Source organism: Sphaerodactylus townsendi, linkage group LG02 (genome assembly GCF_021028975.2).
Source record: "Sphaerodactylus townsendi isolate TG3544 linkage group LG02, MPM_Stown_v2.3, whole genome shotgun sequence".
In the NCBI taxonomy this organism is placed as follows: Eukaryota; Metazoa; Chordata; class Lepidosauria; order Squamata; family Sphaerodactylidae; genus Sphaerodactylus; species Sphaerodactylus townsendi.
The window spans coordinates 139,992,168-140,004,702 of NC_059426.1; the positions used below are offsets into that span (position 1 = coordinate 139,992,168).

A 12,535-nucleotide genomic window follows, 5' to 3' on the forward strand; every position below is an offset into this window, starting at 1 on the left:
AATGTAATCCTTGAGGTAAAAATCAAGTTCCAGTGGGCTAACCCTAACCATTACCTCTCTTCTGCTATCAGACTGCCTCAGGTTGAAGACTTATACACTTCTTTCAAACAAAACCTTAATTACAAGTTGACCAAAGGCTTTGAAATCCCTTTCTTTTCTTATATCCCCTAAAATGGGATATTATCAGTGGTGGGATCCAAAAATTTTAGTAACAGGTTCCCATGGTGGTGGGATTCAAACTGTGGCGTAGCGCCAATGGGGCTGGGCGGGACACGACGAGGGTGTGGCCGGGCATTCCAAGGGCAGGGCATTCCTGGGCGGGGCTGTGGCAAGGACGCAGCCCCTGCGCCAGTCCTTGGGAAGGAAATGAATGCACGCAGGCGCAGGCTGTCATGCACACTGGTGCACCTCCTGCTAGAGTGCTTCAAGTTCTGTGTGCTACTGCTGAGAGGAGGGGCGTAACTAAGGCAAAAATCATGTGGCAAAATCACCAATTAGTAACCCCCCTCTCAGTACACACAAATAATTAGTAACCTACTCTCGGGAACCTGTGAGAACCTGCTGGATCCCACCTCTGGATATTATTTGTATATTGTCTCTTTGGGGGCCTACCACATAGCTGGAAATAACTTAGCAATGCTTGAAATTAAGCTCCAGTCTCGCTTTCTGTGTCCCTCTTCTCTTTTCTAGGCTTAGAAAATATTAACTCTGGAAGAAAAATGACATGGTAAGCCATTCTCTGAGGAGATTTCTTGATGTCAGTCTTGAGTATCTTAGAGGCTTAAGTTCCAATTGGAGTGGGTTTCAGTGAACTCAAGATGTGGGAAAAAGAAGAATTGACATACACTTAATAATGTAGCATCTTTGAAGCCACAGTATGCGAAAATTCAATAACTTCTACTTCCAGTCACCCATTTACATACAATCTCACATGCCGTGCCCATTAATTAAAACCCTATATTAAATAAAATATATTAAAACTTCTTGTCTGACTAACATATAATGCTGTTGGTAGACATTACAGGAATTACTGAACAGAATAAACAATGCAGACACTGGGATGGCTATACGAAGGACTGGAGCTGTAATTGTCTAACTAATATACAGGACTCAGGAACGCAAAAAGAAAATAATGGCTGAAGAAATGAATGCAGTCATAGAAGAACGAGATGCTGCTTTGGCTAAGTAAGTCCATGTTATTTTGTAAAAAGCTTCACTGGTAGACACTCCCCTCCCCTTCTCTTCATTTTGAAAATGAATTGTTTTTCTGTTGAACATACAACTTTTTTTGAAAACTTTCATACACACAAATCTATTCTAGGAATTACTGCAGAGAAGTAATAGAAATATATAAAGACACTGTTCAAAATAATTATATTTTTATGATGTGTGATATTGCAATATTGGAAAATACATTGGCATAATTGAAAAAATAGAGAAAGAATCACAATCCAAATGTAATCCTTGAGGTAAAAATCAAGTTCCAGTGGGCTAACCCTAACCATTACCTCTCTTCTGCTATCAGACTGCCTCAGGTTGAAGACTTATACACTTCTTTCAAACAAAACCTTAATTACAAGTTGACCAAAGGCTTTGAAATCCCTTTCTTTTCTTATATCCCCTAAAATGGGATATTATCAGTGGTGGGATCCAAAAATTTTAGTAACAGGTTCCCATCGTAGTGGATTCAAACTGTATGCGTAGGGCCAATGGGGCTACGGGACACGCATCTTTTAGGGTGTGGCCGGGCATTCCAAGGGCAGGGCATTCCTGGGCGGGGCTGTGGCAAGGACGCAGCCCCTGCGCCAGTCCTTGGGAAGGAAATGAATGCACGCAGGCGCAGGCTGTCATGCACACTGGTGCACCTCCTGCTAGAGTGCTTCAAGTTCTGTGTGCTACTGCTGAGAGGAGGGGCGTAACTAAGGCAAAAATCATGTGGCAAAATCACCAATTAGTAACCCCCCTCTCAGTACACACAAATAATTAGTAACCTACTCTCGGGAACCTGTGAGAACCTGCTGGATCCCACCTCTGGATATTATTTGTATATTGTCTCTTTGGGGGCCTACCACATAGCTGGAAATAACTTAGCAATGCTTGAAATTAAGCTCCAGTCCCCCCCCCCCCCCCCACTGCTGCTGGCCAGACTGTCAGAAAGGTAGGATGTTCATGTTACATGACATTTGATCCCTATGCACAATTGATTGGAACTATTTCCCAAAATTCCCTCTTTTTAAAAATAGAAATAAAATATCTCTTAAAAAGAAACATGGGTTATACATGAATGCCATGGTATACCACTTTATCAAAAAAGAATATTGACATGATAATGTCTCATCATAGCAAGTTTTGCAGTGGTTTATCAATTTGCAAATATACTTTAATAATGTAAAGAGACAATGATGGAAGTCAGTTGACAGGTGCAACAAACTGTGCTCCAGTTCCAGTCTTTGTTTTAGGAATCCACTGTAAACTGAAATGAAAGAACAAAGGAAAGCAATATAATGTGTAATTCTGGAAAACTAAAGGAACAGAGTGAGGAGCTGCCCTAGAGTAGGAGAGAGTCTTCCACTTGTACAATGAAATCCTTTAAAGGAATCTAAATACTAGATGTCATTTCCTAGATGCCCGTAATATGAGTTCAGGTCATTTTCACGCACATGGGTGTGTGTGTGTGATATGAGATTTCTTCCATTCTGAAGCCCCCTCAAAAAGCACTCTGGAAAATTTGCATGGGATGCCACAGTCCTCTTCAAAAGGGGGAGCTATAGTATCCAGTTCCTCTGTACATTAGCCCCTTGTGTTATATGTCCTGTTTTTTCTGGAGAGTCCCTTGCCCTCAGTAGTGGTTTCCTGTGAGGCCGGAGAATCGGGGGGGGGGGGGGGGGTGAATGCTTTTATTCAAGGGAGTTCATATCCAACACTATGAAGATACTGTACCAGACTGATATTTATTTATTTCTAGGCTGCCTTGCAACCAAAGTTTGAGATGGTTCAAAGATAAAATACATTATGGAAAAATAGACACCTAGCATTACAAAAATCTGTTTGAAACTCTTGCTATCAGTTCCTTTGTGTTTTTCTAGTATAAAGCACCCGCAGTAGAATCATATTTTTGGAACTTTTCCTTACATATCTTATTTTTAAAACAGAACACTGAAACTAAGAGAGAAGATGTCAACAAACGAAGAGGGGATTTTTATGTTTGGTTTGTGGCAATTTTGATTTGTTCACTATTTCTATCGCAATGTGCTCTTCAATGATATTTGTGAAATTTATCTTTTTAACAATGTGCAGTGTCTGTGCAGAATAACTTCAGCCAAAGCCCACTAAAATCAATGGGTTCTGGAATAGTTCTACATAGAATTGCATAGCTTTGCTTTAAGTTATGGATTCCTCCTCCATTTGTTTAACTGTATTGCTCCTGGCACCTACCTTATACCAATGTCACTGCAGCACATGGATCAAGTTTCAAGTAGATAGTGTGGGCCATAAAATGCCACTTTTATCTTAAGTGTAGTGCACTACAAATATTTGATTCCCAGCAGTACTAGTCTACTTGATACACATTCTGCTTCAGAATGAGATGCACTTTATTGACTTCTCAGTTGTACAAAGCCAAACTAATGTTATGTACCTAGCACTGGGTCTCTCAAAATCTAGAAATTAGATAAATATATAAATATAAACTCTGGTTTCCATTTCTGCTTTAATTGCTCTTCAGAGGCATTTACCAAGTGAGGATAATTTTAGCTACCTCATAGGTGACCTGAAAAAAATGAAGGGGGATTTATCCCTTGACTGAGGAAAAAGATGAAGCCCCTGTGTTTGAATGGAATGCTGTTGATTGTGCTGATTCTTCTGTGGTGAATTGGTTTGAACTGGCTGTTCTGCTTTGAGGACTTCTGTCCTTAATGGCCAAGAACACTTGCTGGCCTTGGCATTTGTTCCTCCAAGAACAGAATCTGCAAAATAAGACACCCGTTTGCCTGCAGTGTGAGAGAAATAAGCTTTTCACAAGGATAGATGATGATAAATGAACCAAAAATTGAGAACAGATTCACCCTCATGTAGACTTACACAGTGAAGGCCCATTGAAACCAGTGGACTTAGAGTAAAGTAACTCTGCATAGGTTTGTGCTGATTGTGTGTGTGTTTTAGTGCAAATTGGTGGTGCTTGCCTGTGGAAGCATAAACAGTGCCTGTAGAAGCATAAACGGTTTAGTGGTTTGGAGGAAGCTCATAGATATCTTGCCTTCAAATAAAAGCCCATGTTTAAATATAATTCCCTTTGGTTGCCTTCCTAAGATTGCTGCATGACGTCTGACAAGTTAGCATAGGTTACTTACAATCATGTTCCATTTGGATACTGATTCTTAAGCCCTGTTACCTGCCAGCAAAAGGGCCCCAGAATCACATGATGTTGGTTGAGGCTGTCATAGGGTTGTGCTGGCATCTATAATTCCAGTAGTTTCTTGAAGTTCATGGGAAATGTGTAGTAACAGAGGCTGTCAGACTGTCCCTTGGATAGACCACGATCTCAACCATGGATCCTCTGGAATCAAAGTGCCTGATCATAGAATATGACTGTTAGGAAGAAAATAAAACCTTTACAAGCCACACAACTGTAATTATTTGGTTTGCACAGACAGTAATTAATATTCTTTGAAAGTAATTGTATAATAATTGTTTGTCATCTTTGAATATGCAGCTATAGGTTAGCAGTCTGTATTTTAGAAAGTCTATAAAGTGTGGTTGGCATTCTTTTGTTGTTACATTTTAATTATGCCATAATAAGCATGCACTTGTGCACTTGCATATCTTAAATCCTAATTTTATTTGAAATTAGTTCTATTGAAATACTTTAAAAGTGGGTGAGTTCTCAGAACAGAGAGTCAGGAAGGTTCTAGCAGAGCCCCAGGCAGTTATATATGCATTTGTTATATGAAATTTTAAACATAACTGGTGTCTTTACAGAATGATGGGCATTATTATCACTGGGATGAATGGTACTTGTGTTTGCAATCTGAGATCATTCAGTAGATTGCTCAGCAAATATGCAAACTACTTTTTGTACGTGCAAAAACAAATAAAATGGTATTTAAACTCAAATATTTGATACTACTTTTTGAATGTTTTTTCAAGTGAATAAAACAACAAACAACTAAAAGCGTAGCTAAACATTGACAGCAGCCTAACTCCCGAGCCCTTTAAAAAGAAACCGTCAGCCATTTACTTTCAACTGCCAAGGCTTTTGTTAGCAAAGGCATCTAAAGTTATGCCATGGAATTTTCTTTATGACTTTATACCTTGCAAGGGAAACAGTAGTGTGAATATACCAGAAACAGCAAGAATGTACTTAACGAAGCCATATCTTCATTTTTTTAATGATGTACAATTTTTTTAAAAAAGAATTGCAGATGGAGCTCTAGTTCTAATTAAGTGCGAATTTTAACAGCTAATGGTTAAAGGAAATTTATTTGCCAGCAGTGGGCAGTATGATGAAGTATCTCAGAGTCATTGCTGGCCCTTTGCCATTTACACCTTCTGGACAGGAATGTTAACACGAGAGAAGCTTGGCAGCTGAAACTAGGTAACTGAGGAAGGGACGACTAGCTTTCTCTTTCCCTTTTTGGGGGGAGGCAAAGTAATGAATTTTTTTTACTTTTAATAGGGTCTTTAAATGTTTTTACATAGGTGTGTTTCCTTCTGCAGCGTGTGGCTTTTTTTTACTGGTAATTAAGGTATAATGCAGTCAAAGACATGAACCTGTAGAATCTGTTGTCAAAAGAAAAACAATTGTTTCATGGCCGGTGTGGCGCTGTCTGTTTAATACTCTGTTCTGAAGCAATAACGTAATTGGCAAGCAAACCTGGTTTTCCAGCTTTGAATAGTTTGATCACATCCTGCTTTGCAGGAACATGCTTATAGCTGTTCATGAGCAAAATTGGCACTTGCCCAATAGCTCATCTGAAATGAGCACAAGGCCCTCTTCTCCTGTTTGTGGCACCGCTTGGCAACAGACCTGCTGCTGTGCCCGTTGTTGAGAGAACAAAGTCTTAGAAGCCCTATACGTGACAGGCCATCCTGTCAGATAAAGCAGGTCATTGGTGACCAATAAATCATCAATTAGACTTCTGGGTCAGCTTCAGAACAAACTTTTCTGCCAGCTTAGTTTACCAAGGAGAGGCCAAAGAAATCACTGTTTTTCTGCAGTTCAGAAAGCATTCAAGCATTCTCGCCACAGGAGAGTGAGCATTTCTCACCGAAGGGCTACACCTGTGAGATGCAGTAAGGGATTTTTCTTTAAAAGCTATTAGACAGGGTGGGGTGGAGTGGAGTGGGGAAGAATTAGGAACTGCTTCACCTGGATTTAGGAATCTATGTGCTTCACTAGTAAAAGGATGCAGTACTGCATTACCTTGTTATTCTTGGAAGTTACTAAAATGAAATGTAAGTGTGATAGGTTTAAGATCTGAAATTGGGAAAGTTTTTGGAAAAGGTGTTCTTCAAGTTCTAGTTACTGAGTTTCACAGTACTGAATTACTATATAATAAATGTAAGACACATGTTCTCTGTCACTATTAAATATACTTACCTTTTGCATTGGGTCCATCTGCACATTAACATAACAGTATTTCATTCCATGGGCACACAAGCCCTTATTATGCTCGCATGTGTAGTGAGTATATTTATAAATTATTGGGTATACAAAGAAAAGCTTCCACAAGTATAAACATTATTCTGCAGTCCACATTCTGTATTAATCAGGTCTACTATTAGAAGAAGAAAAGAAGAAGAAGAGTTGGATTTATATCCCCCTCTTTCTCTTCTGTAAGGAGACTCAAAGGGGCTGACAATCTCCTTTCCCTTCCCCCCCCCCCACCACAACAAACACCCTGTGAGGTAGCTGGGGCTGAGAGAGCACAGAAGAACTGTGACTAGCCCAAGGTCACCCAGCTGGCATGTGTTGGAGTGCACAGGCTAATCTGAATTCCCCAGAAAAGCCTCCACAGGTCAAGCGGGAGAGCGGGGAATAAAACCCGGTTCCTCCAGATTAGAGTGCACCTGCTCTTAATCACTACGCCACTGCTACTCTCTGTTAGCCAACATCTTCATTGTAATTAGCCTTCTGTGCGCCAAGTCCAATGACGTTATTGGGCCTGCTGCTAACTGCTGCAAATGACTGTAAATATAAAACTGATTTTAATGTGTATTTTTTCATTGTGATTTTAATTCTGTATTTGCCAGTCATCTTGCCAATGCAAGTGAAGTGTTAAGAGTTTTCACAAGTTATAAATAAACACATATGAACAGGGAACATAATGAGGCATGTCCTCTCCAAGAGAAGACTATCATCCTACTTTTCTTTTACTATGGGGACTCAAAGCAGGTTACTTACAAAATATACAGATTCTACCCCCTCTTCCCCAATTTAAACAGAAATTCATAAATGGGCACTAAGGACAGTCTTCCTAGGGGGCGGTGGCTATAAAGACCCAAGGTGATTCTGAGTCTGGCAGCACAGCTGACAGATGATTATAAGCTGAGGACTAAGAGTCCTTTTATTCTTGGACCCTTTCCGCACAGGCCAAAAGCAGCAGTGTTGGGCCGGTAAAACACCATTTTGGCGGAGACCGTTCACACAGCCGCTACTGCCAAATCGCTGCAGCGGCACTCGGTTCCCACCCAAACGGTGTTTTCGAACCTCGCTTGGGGAGCAAGGTTTTTTGCAAACGCTGGCTTCCATTCAATGCCATGTGAACAGCACCAGGTGGAAGCTGGTGTTTCTCCCCGGCCCTCCCAAACGCTTCTTACCTCCGGTTGCCTTCTGTTGCATTGTGCAGGCCAGGAGACACCCCCCCCCCCCCGGCCTCATTCTCCAGAGTCATCGCTCTGGCCGGGGGGGGGGGTGTCTCCTGGCCTCCACAAAGCAACAGAAGGCGATGGGAGGTAATTAGCATTCGAACGGTCCCGCTGGGGTGCGCCGGCATAAACTATGACAATGCTCGCCCCCAGCACCTGTGCGGAAAGGGCCTTGACCTTGAGGCTCATACCAAAGTCTAGCTCTTTTGTGCAATCCCAGACTTTAAATCACAAGCAGACAACAGGAGTTGTAAATGCTGAGCCCAGGGACTAGGAAAACTCCACAGGTTAGAAATTCTCCAGAAATTCTGAACTTGAAATGTCATTTTATTTGTTTGTTTGTTTATTAGCTTCTTTTTTGTCCTGCATTTCTTCCCAATGAAAACTCAAAGTGGTTTACATCTTCCTTCTCTACTCGATTTTATCCTCATGACAACCCTGTCACATAAGTTAGGCTGAGTGTCACTGGTCCAAGGTCACCCAGTAAGCTGTCATAGGAATCCCAACCTGTATCTCCCATATCCTAATTTGACACTTTAACCACTACACCATGCTGGCTCCTACAAGGATATCATTAGGACAGTAACTCATGCACTAAAAAGAAACAAAATCCTGAAGTTTTAGCTTGTGGGATTGGATTTAACTTCAAATGTAGTCTTTTTTCATCAAATAAAATGAATTTTTACAGATGTTTCTCTCTGTGTTGTAGTTTTATTTTAAAAGGTTGGTTAGATCTAAATGTGCCCCTTGGATGTAACCTCATAGTTTGAATTCATGCCAGTTGTTTCCAGCACTCAGCACTTGGAATGGAATGGAGTGGGCTAGAAATACAGAGAAGTACGTAATTGGCTGCTTGCATCCTAGAACCTCTCTGACTTACTTAAAGCATGCTCCACCCCAATTTTACAGCATAAGCAAGATCTCTCCCTGTTCTGCTGGTAGCTTCCTGTGTCTGGTATATGGAGCATGGGCTAATCAGGTATGGGAGGAGTGAATGCAGTAGAGCATAGGCTCAAAGATATTTCCTGTGAAAAACCCCTCCTTGTTAGATAGTCCTGTGAGTCACTCCTGCCCTTAAAGTGGAATGAAGGTGAAAAGAAATACTCTATAAAATTAAAATGCCAACCTTGGTATTTCTGGAAGCTGCTGGTAATTAAGATTGGCTACCAGACATTTTCTCAAAAATAACTACAGAAACCTAGGTCTTTATTATGTATTGAAGACAGCCTGGGAAGCCTAACAGACAAATATCCAGTTAACATAATCAGGCTGTATTTTAATGAAGAAGGCTGACCTTTGAAATGGTGCAAAATAAATTGTTATACAGCTTATAAAAGAATAAGCAACATAAAATAATGAATATGATACCAGTCAAGGTTAATCTTGGTGATAATCTTCGATTCTGTGGTGACTTGTGTATAGAAACTTAAATGTGTACATCTTCCTTTCTTGTCTATCAAGACAGACCCATTATTTTGTGTACATGGATCTGTTACCTTCATTAAATACATGCATTCTGGAATTCTGTGCATGTACTGAAATCAGCTCTAGAACTGGTATGTATGAAAATGCAAGAGTGAACATCTGGGAACACCTATTGGCTGAGTGACTATTGGCTCATATATCCGGGGGGGGGGGTAGGGGAATAAGCATCTGTTCACACTTTCTGCTGATGAATTGCTGGATCCAAATCGGTTGATCAAAATCTCTTTTTAAATATGTGAATAGAACCAATGAGTATCATAAGACTGTCTATTCTACAAATTGAAGGAAAGATAAGATAAGATCCTGGGGAGAAAATATAATATTTAAATCTTTATAATATTTAAATTTCATAATCATGAATGCAGATATGAATGACAAGTTTAAAACTGATTGCACATTTTTAATTAATCTCCCATTTAAAGTGACAAATTGTGACAAATTTTACCCTGTTTGTGTTGCAAAATCACCTGTTGTGCTTGTTCACACAATGGTATTGTGTAGAATTTGCAAAAATCAATTTCTGTATAGCATTTGAAGACACAATTAACCCGCGTATTTAATTAAAAGAATTAATTAATTTTTAACATGGAAATTCATCTCTCTGATGCTGAAGGGCCGCTCCCCTTCTGAAAATTACTCTAGGTAATGTCCTTAAATTTGCATGAAAGATTGTTAGATTAATTGCTATTTGACTCTTCTGTAATGGTGCTAAGCTCTAAGTTCATCTGGATCAGAATCCCTAACCACTTTTTGGAATCTATTTAAATATTTAATGTCAACCTTGGGAGGAAACTGAAAATGGTTTATATTGCTGACAGCTTACATCAGTATGTTTAGAAGTAGTACCAATGTAGTATTACAGCTCAAAGTAAAAATGTATATTGCTAATTCTGTATGCAACCTGAAAAGAAAATCTAGCAGTTACTTGCATATGTAGAAGCATGTACATAACTCCTGTGCAACTGACCTTTTCAATCACTTCAATCAAGGTGGTACTTCGCCCCCATGTCAACTGCTTTGTTGGATAAATTAAGAATCCATCAAGCATTGAAGATTGCATAATAAGCTCCATTCAGTACTAATGTTTTGTACAAAATCCTAAACACTTCCTCCACCCCCCACCCCCCACCGTTTCCCAGGATTTTGTTTTTGTGTATATGAAAACATTTAATGAATGACTCATGCTTTTTGCAGAGTTCCTTTTTCTTTCATAATTTACATGATGGAAAAATACTTCATAGTTTAAAGTAGAGGTCCATAAAACATTTCCTTATTGCAATTGTGTTTGAATAAGTACTTTGTTCTAAAACTCATAATATTTCAACACCAAATGATATCCTGTGAAGAAAACCTGATTCTGTGCAATTGAGAATGGGGGAAATCAGAGAAGGAACTATCATTCTTTCTTTCTGGTTTCCTCCAGTCCAAATGACTTTTTTTTTAAGTGTACAAGGCCAAGGAAACCTATTCCATGTAGACTTGTAATGTTTTAATAGTACTGGTAGATACTACAAAGCCAATAAGGGGGAGGGGGTTGCAAATTAAGATGGCTTACAACCCTTTAATTTTAGCATCCATGTCAATGGATGGGGCTCCATCATCCAGACTGGTTAGGTCACACCACCAACTATTCAGGCAGGGTAATGCAAAATTTTTTGCTACTCTCCTGGATTGTAGGGTGGGCTGGCCCATCCAGTTCGGCTAGCCCTACAGTTAGACCGCTCACTAGTCTGAGTTCCACTGTACGAGAATAGAAATACACTACTAGCATTATCTTCATGGCTAAAATGAAGAGCAGTTATTCTTTTATTCCAGTTTCCTCAACTCCTGCAGTGGACGACAAGGAAAAGAAAGGTCCTCCACGCCTGGATTATTAGGCTTTGAAGAGACACAATCAAGAAGGGTGCCAGGGTAGGTCACTCCAGTACACTGGAGCAAAACTGAACCTGACTATCTCACTGGCAGGACCTCAGGGCTGCCAGGAGACAACAGAACTTCCCAAGCCTAGCACAACCTGCACCGCAGAACATATATCAGAGCGAGGCAGCAAGGCCAGCACCAGCAATGAGCAGCCTTCTATGTCAGAAGATGGGAGGTTTCTGGGAGATCTGGTAGGAACTGAGCCCACATCAAACCCCCTTCATACTGCAAATTGCAGTCATGAATATGGTGGGAAATGTTTTGGTGGGAAACCCCATAATGGTGGTGGCATCTTGCCCAGCAAATTTCCACCCCACCTTGGACCCTAACTGTGATGTTCCAAGGGGGAGCTGTAAGCCTTTTCGCTGTCCCTACAAAACCAGCAGGCAAGGCAGCAAGCATGGGCGACACACCCAAGCAGCTTCAGGTGAACTGACTGAAAAGGCAGCCAAAAGAGCAAGGAAATCTCCCTCTCTTGATCAGTCCAGCAATCTGGAGGAAGTGGGCTCTGTCTAATCAACCCTCTCCAAGGCAACGCAGAAAAGCCCACAAAAATTCTCAACATTTGAAATGTTGTGAGATGTAGCTGGATTTTGAGGATTTCCTTTCTATTAGATCTGAAGCTATGAGCTCACATAGGGAGAAGGGAGAGTGATCCAGAGATTAAGAGTCATAGGACAGTTCCACCAAACTGTTTGCCAGGGAGCACTACCTAAGGCTCCTAAAATGGGTTATTAGTATCATCAGGTACCAACTAGGACACTAAGAACCAGGATACTAAGAATTCTGCTTCTGTTAATCTTTCAAGCAGCCAGCCAAACCTGTTTCTGGCTGGCCCTTTCCAGACCATTTCAATACAGTCATCAAAAAGGAGTGGGCTTCTTCCGGCAACAGTACCTCCCTGGAGTCATTGCTAAGAGCCACTAGTACTAGTGGATGTCTCAGTGGTGGCCCTCCATTCAAGAGCAAGCCTTTTAAAGGAGTGGGAGAAGGTTCTCAAGGACTCCCTAGACCACAAGAACAAACAGGGTCTTAAGAAAGCACATGAAGCCATGTTGCTGGCTATTAGAGCATTGGCAGTCTTGTCAAATTTTGCCAGGGTCTCTGTGGTTTGGGAAAATGACTTACTGCAAGATCAATGGGTGGACCCAGTCTTCCTCAGATGGTCCTTATGAACAATGAAGAGGGCTTCAAAATTCATTGCAGATGCTTCACAAGATATGATGAGATTCTGTGTGTGATCCCAGGCAGGTACAGTGCTTAT

At 40.7% G+C, this 12,535-nt stretch overlaps 1 protein-coding gene and 1 long non-coding RNA gene across 5 annotated transcripts in view; both read left to right on the forward strand.

Annotated features, from left to right (window-relative positions):
• MIPOL1 (mirror-image polydactyly 1) overlaps positions 1-12,535 on the forward strand; it is a 254,510-nt gene that overhangs the window by 96,715 nt on the left and 145,260 nt on the right. The window lies entirely within an intron of this gene.
• LOC125426989 lies at positions 1,066-5,108 on the forward strand. The gene is made up of 2 exons (XR_007243616.1): positions 1,066-1,189; positions 3,153-5,108. It is a non-coding gene; the product is annotated as an uncharacterized LOC125426989 (long non-coding RNA).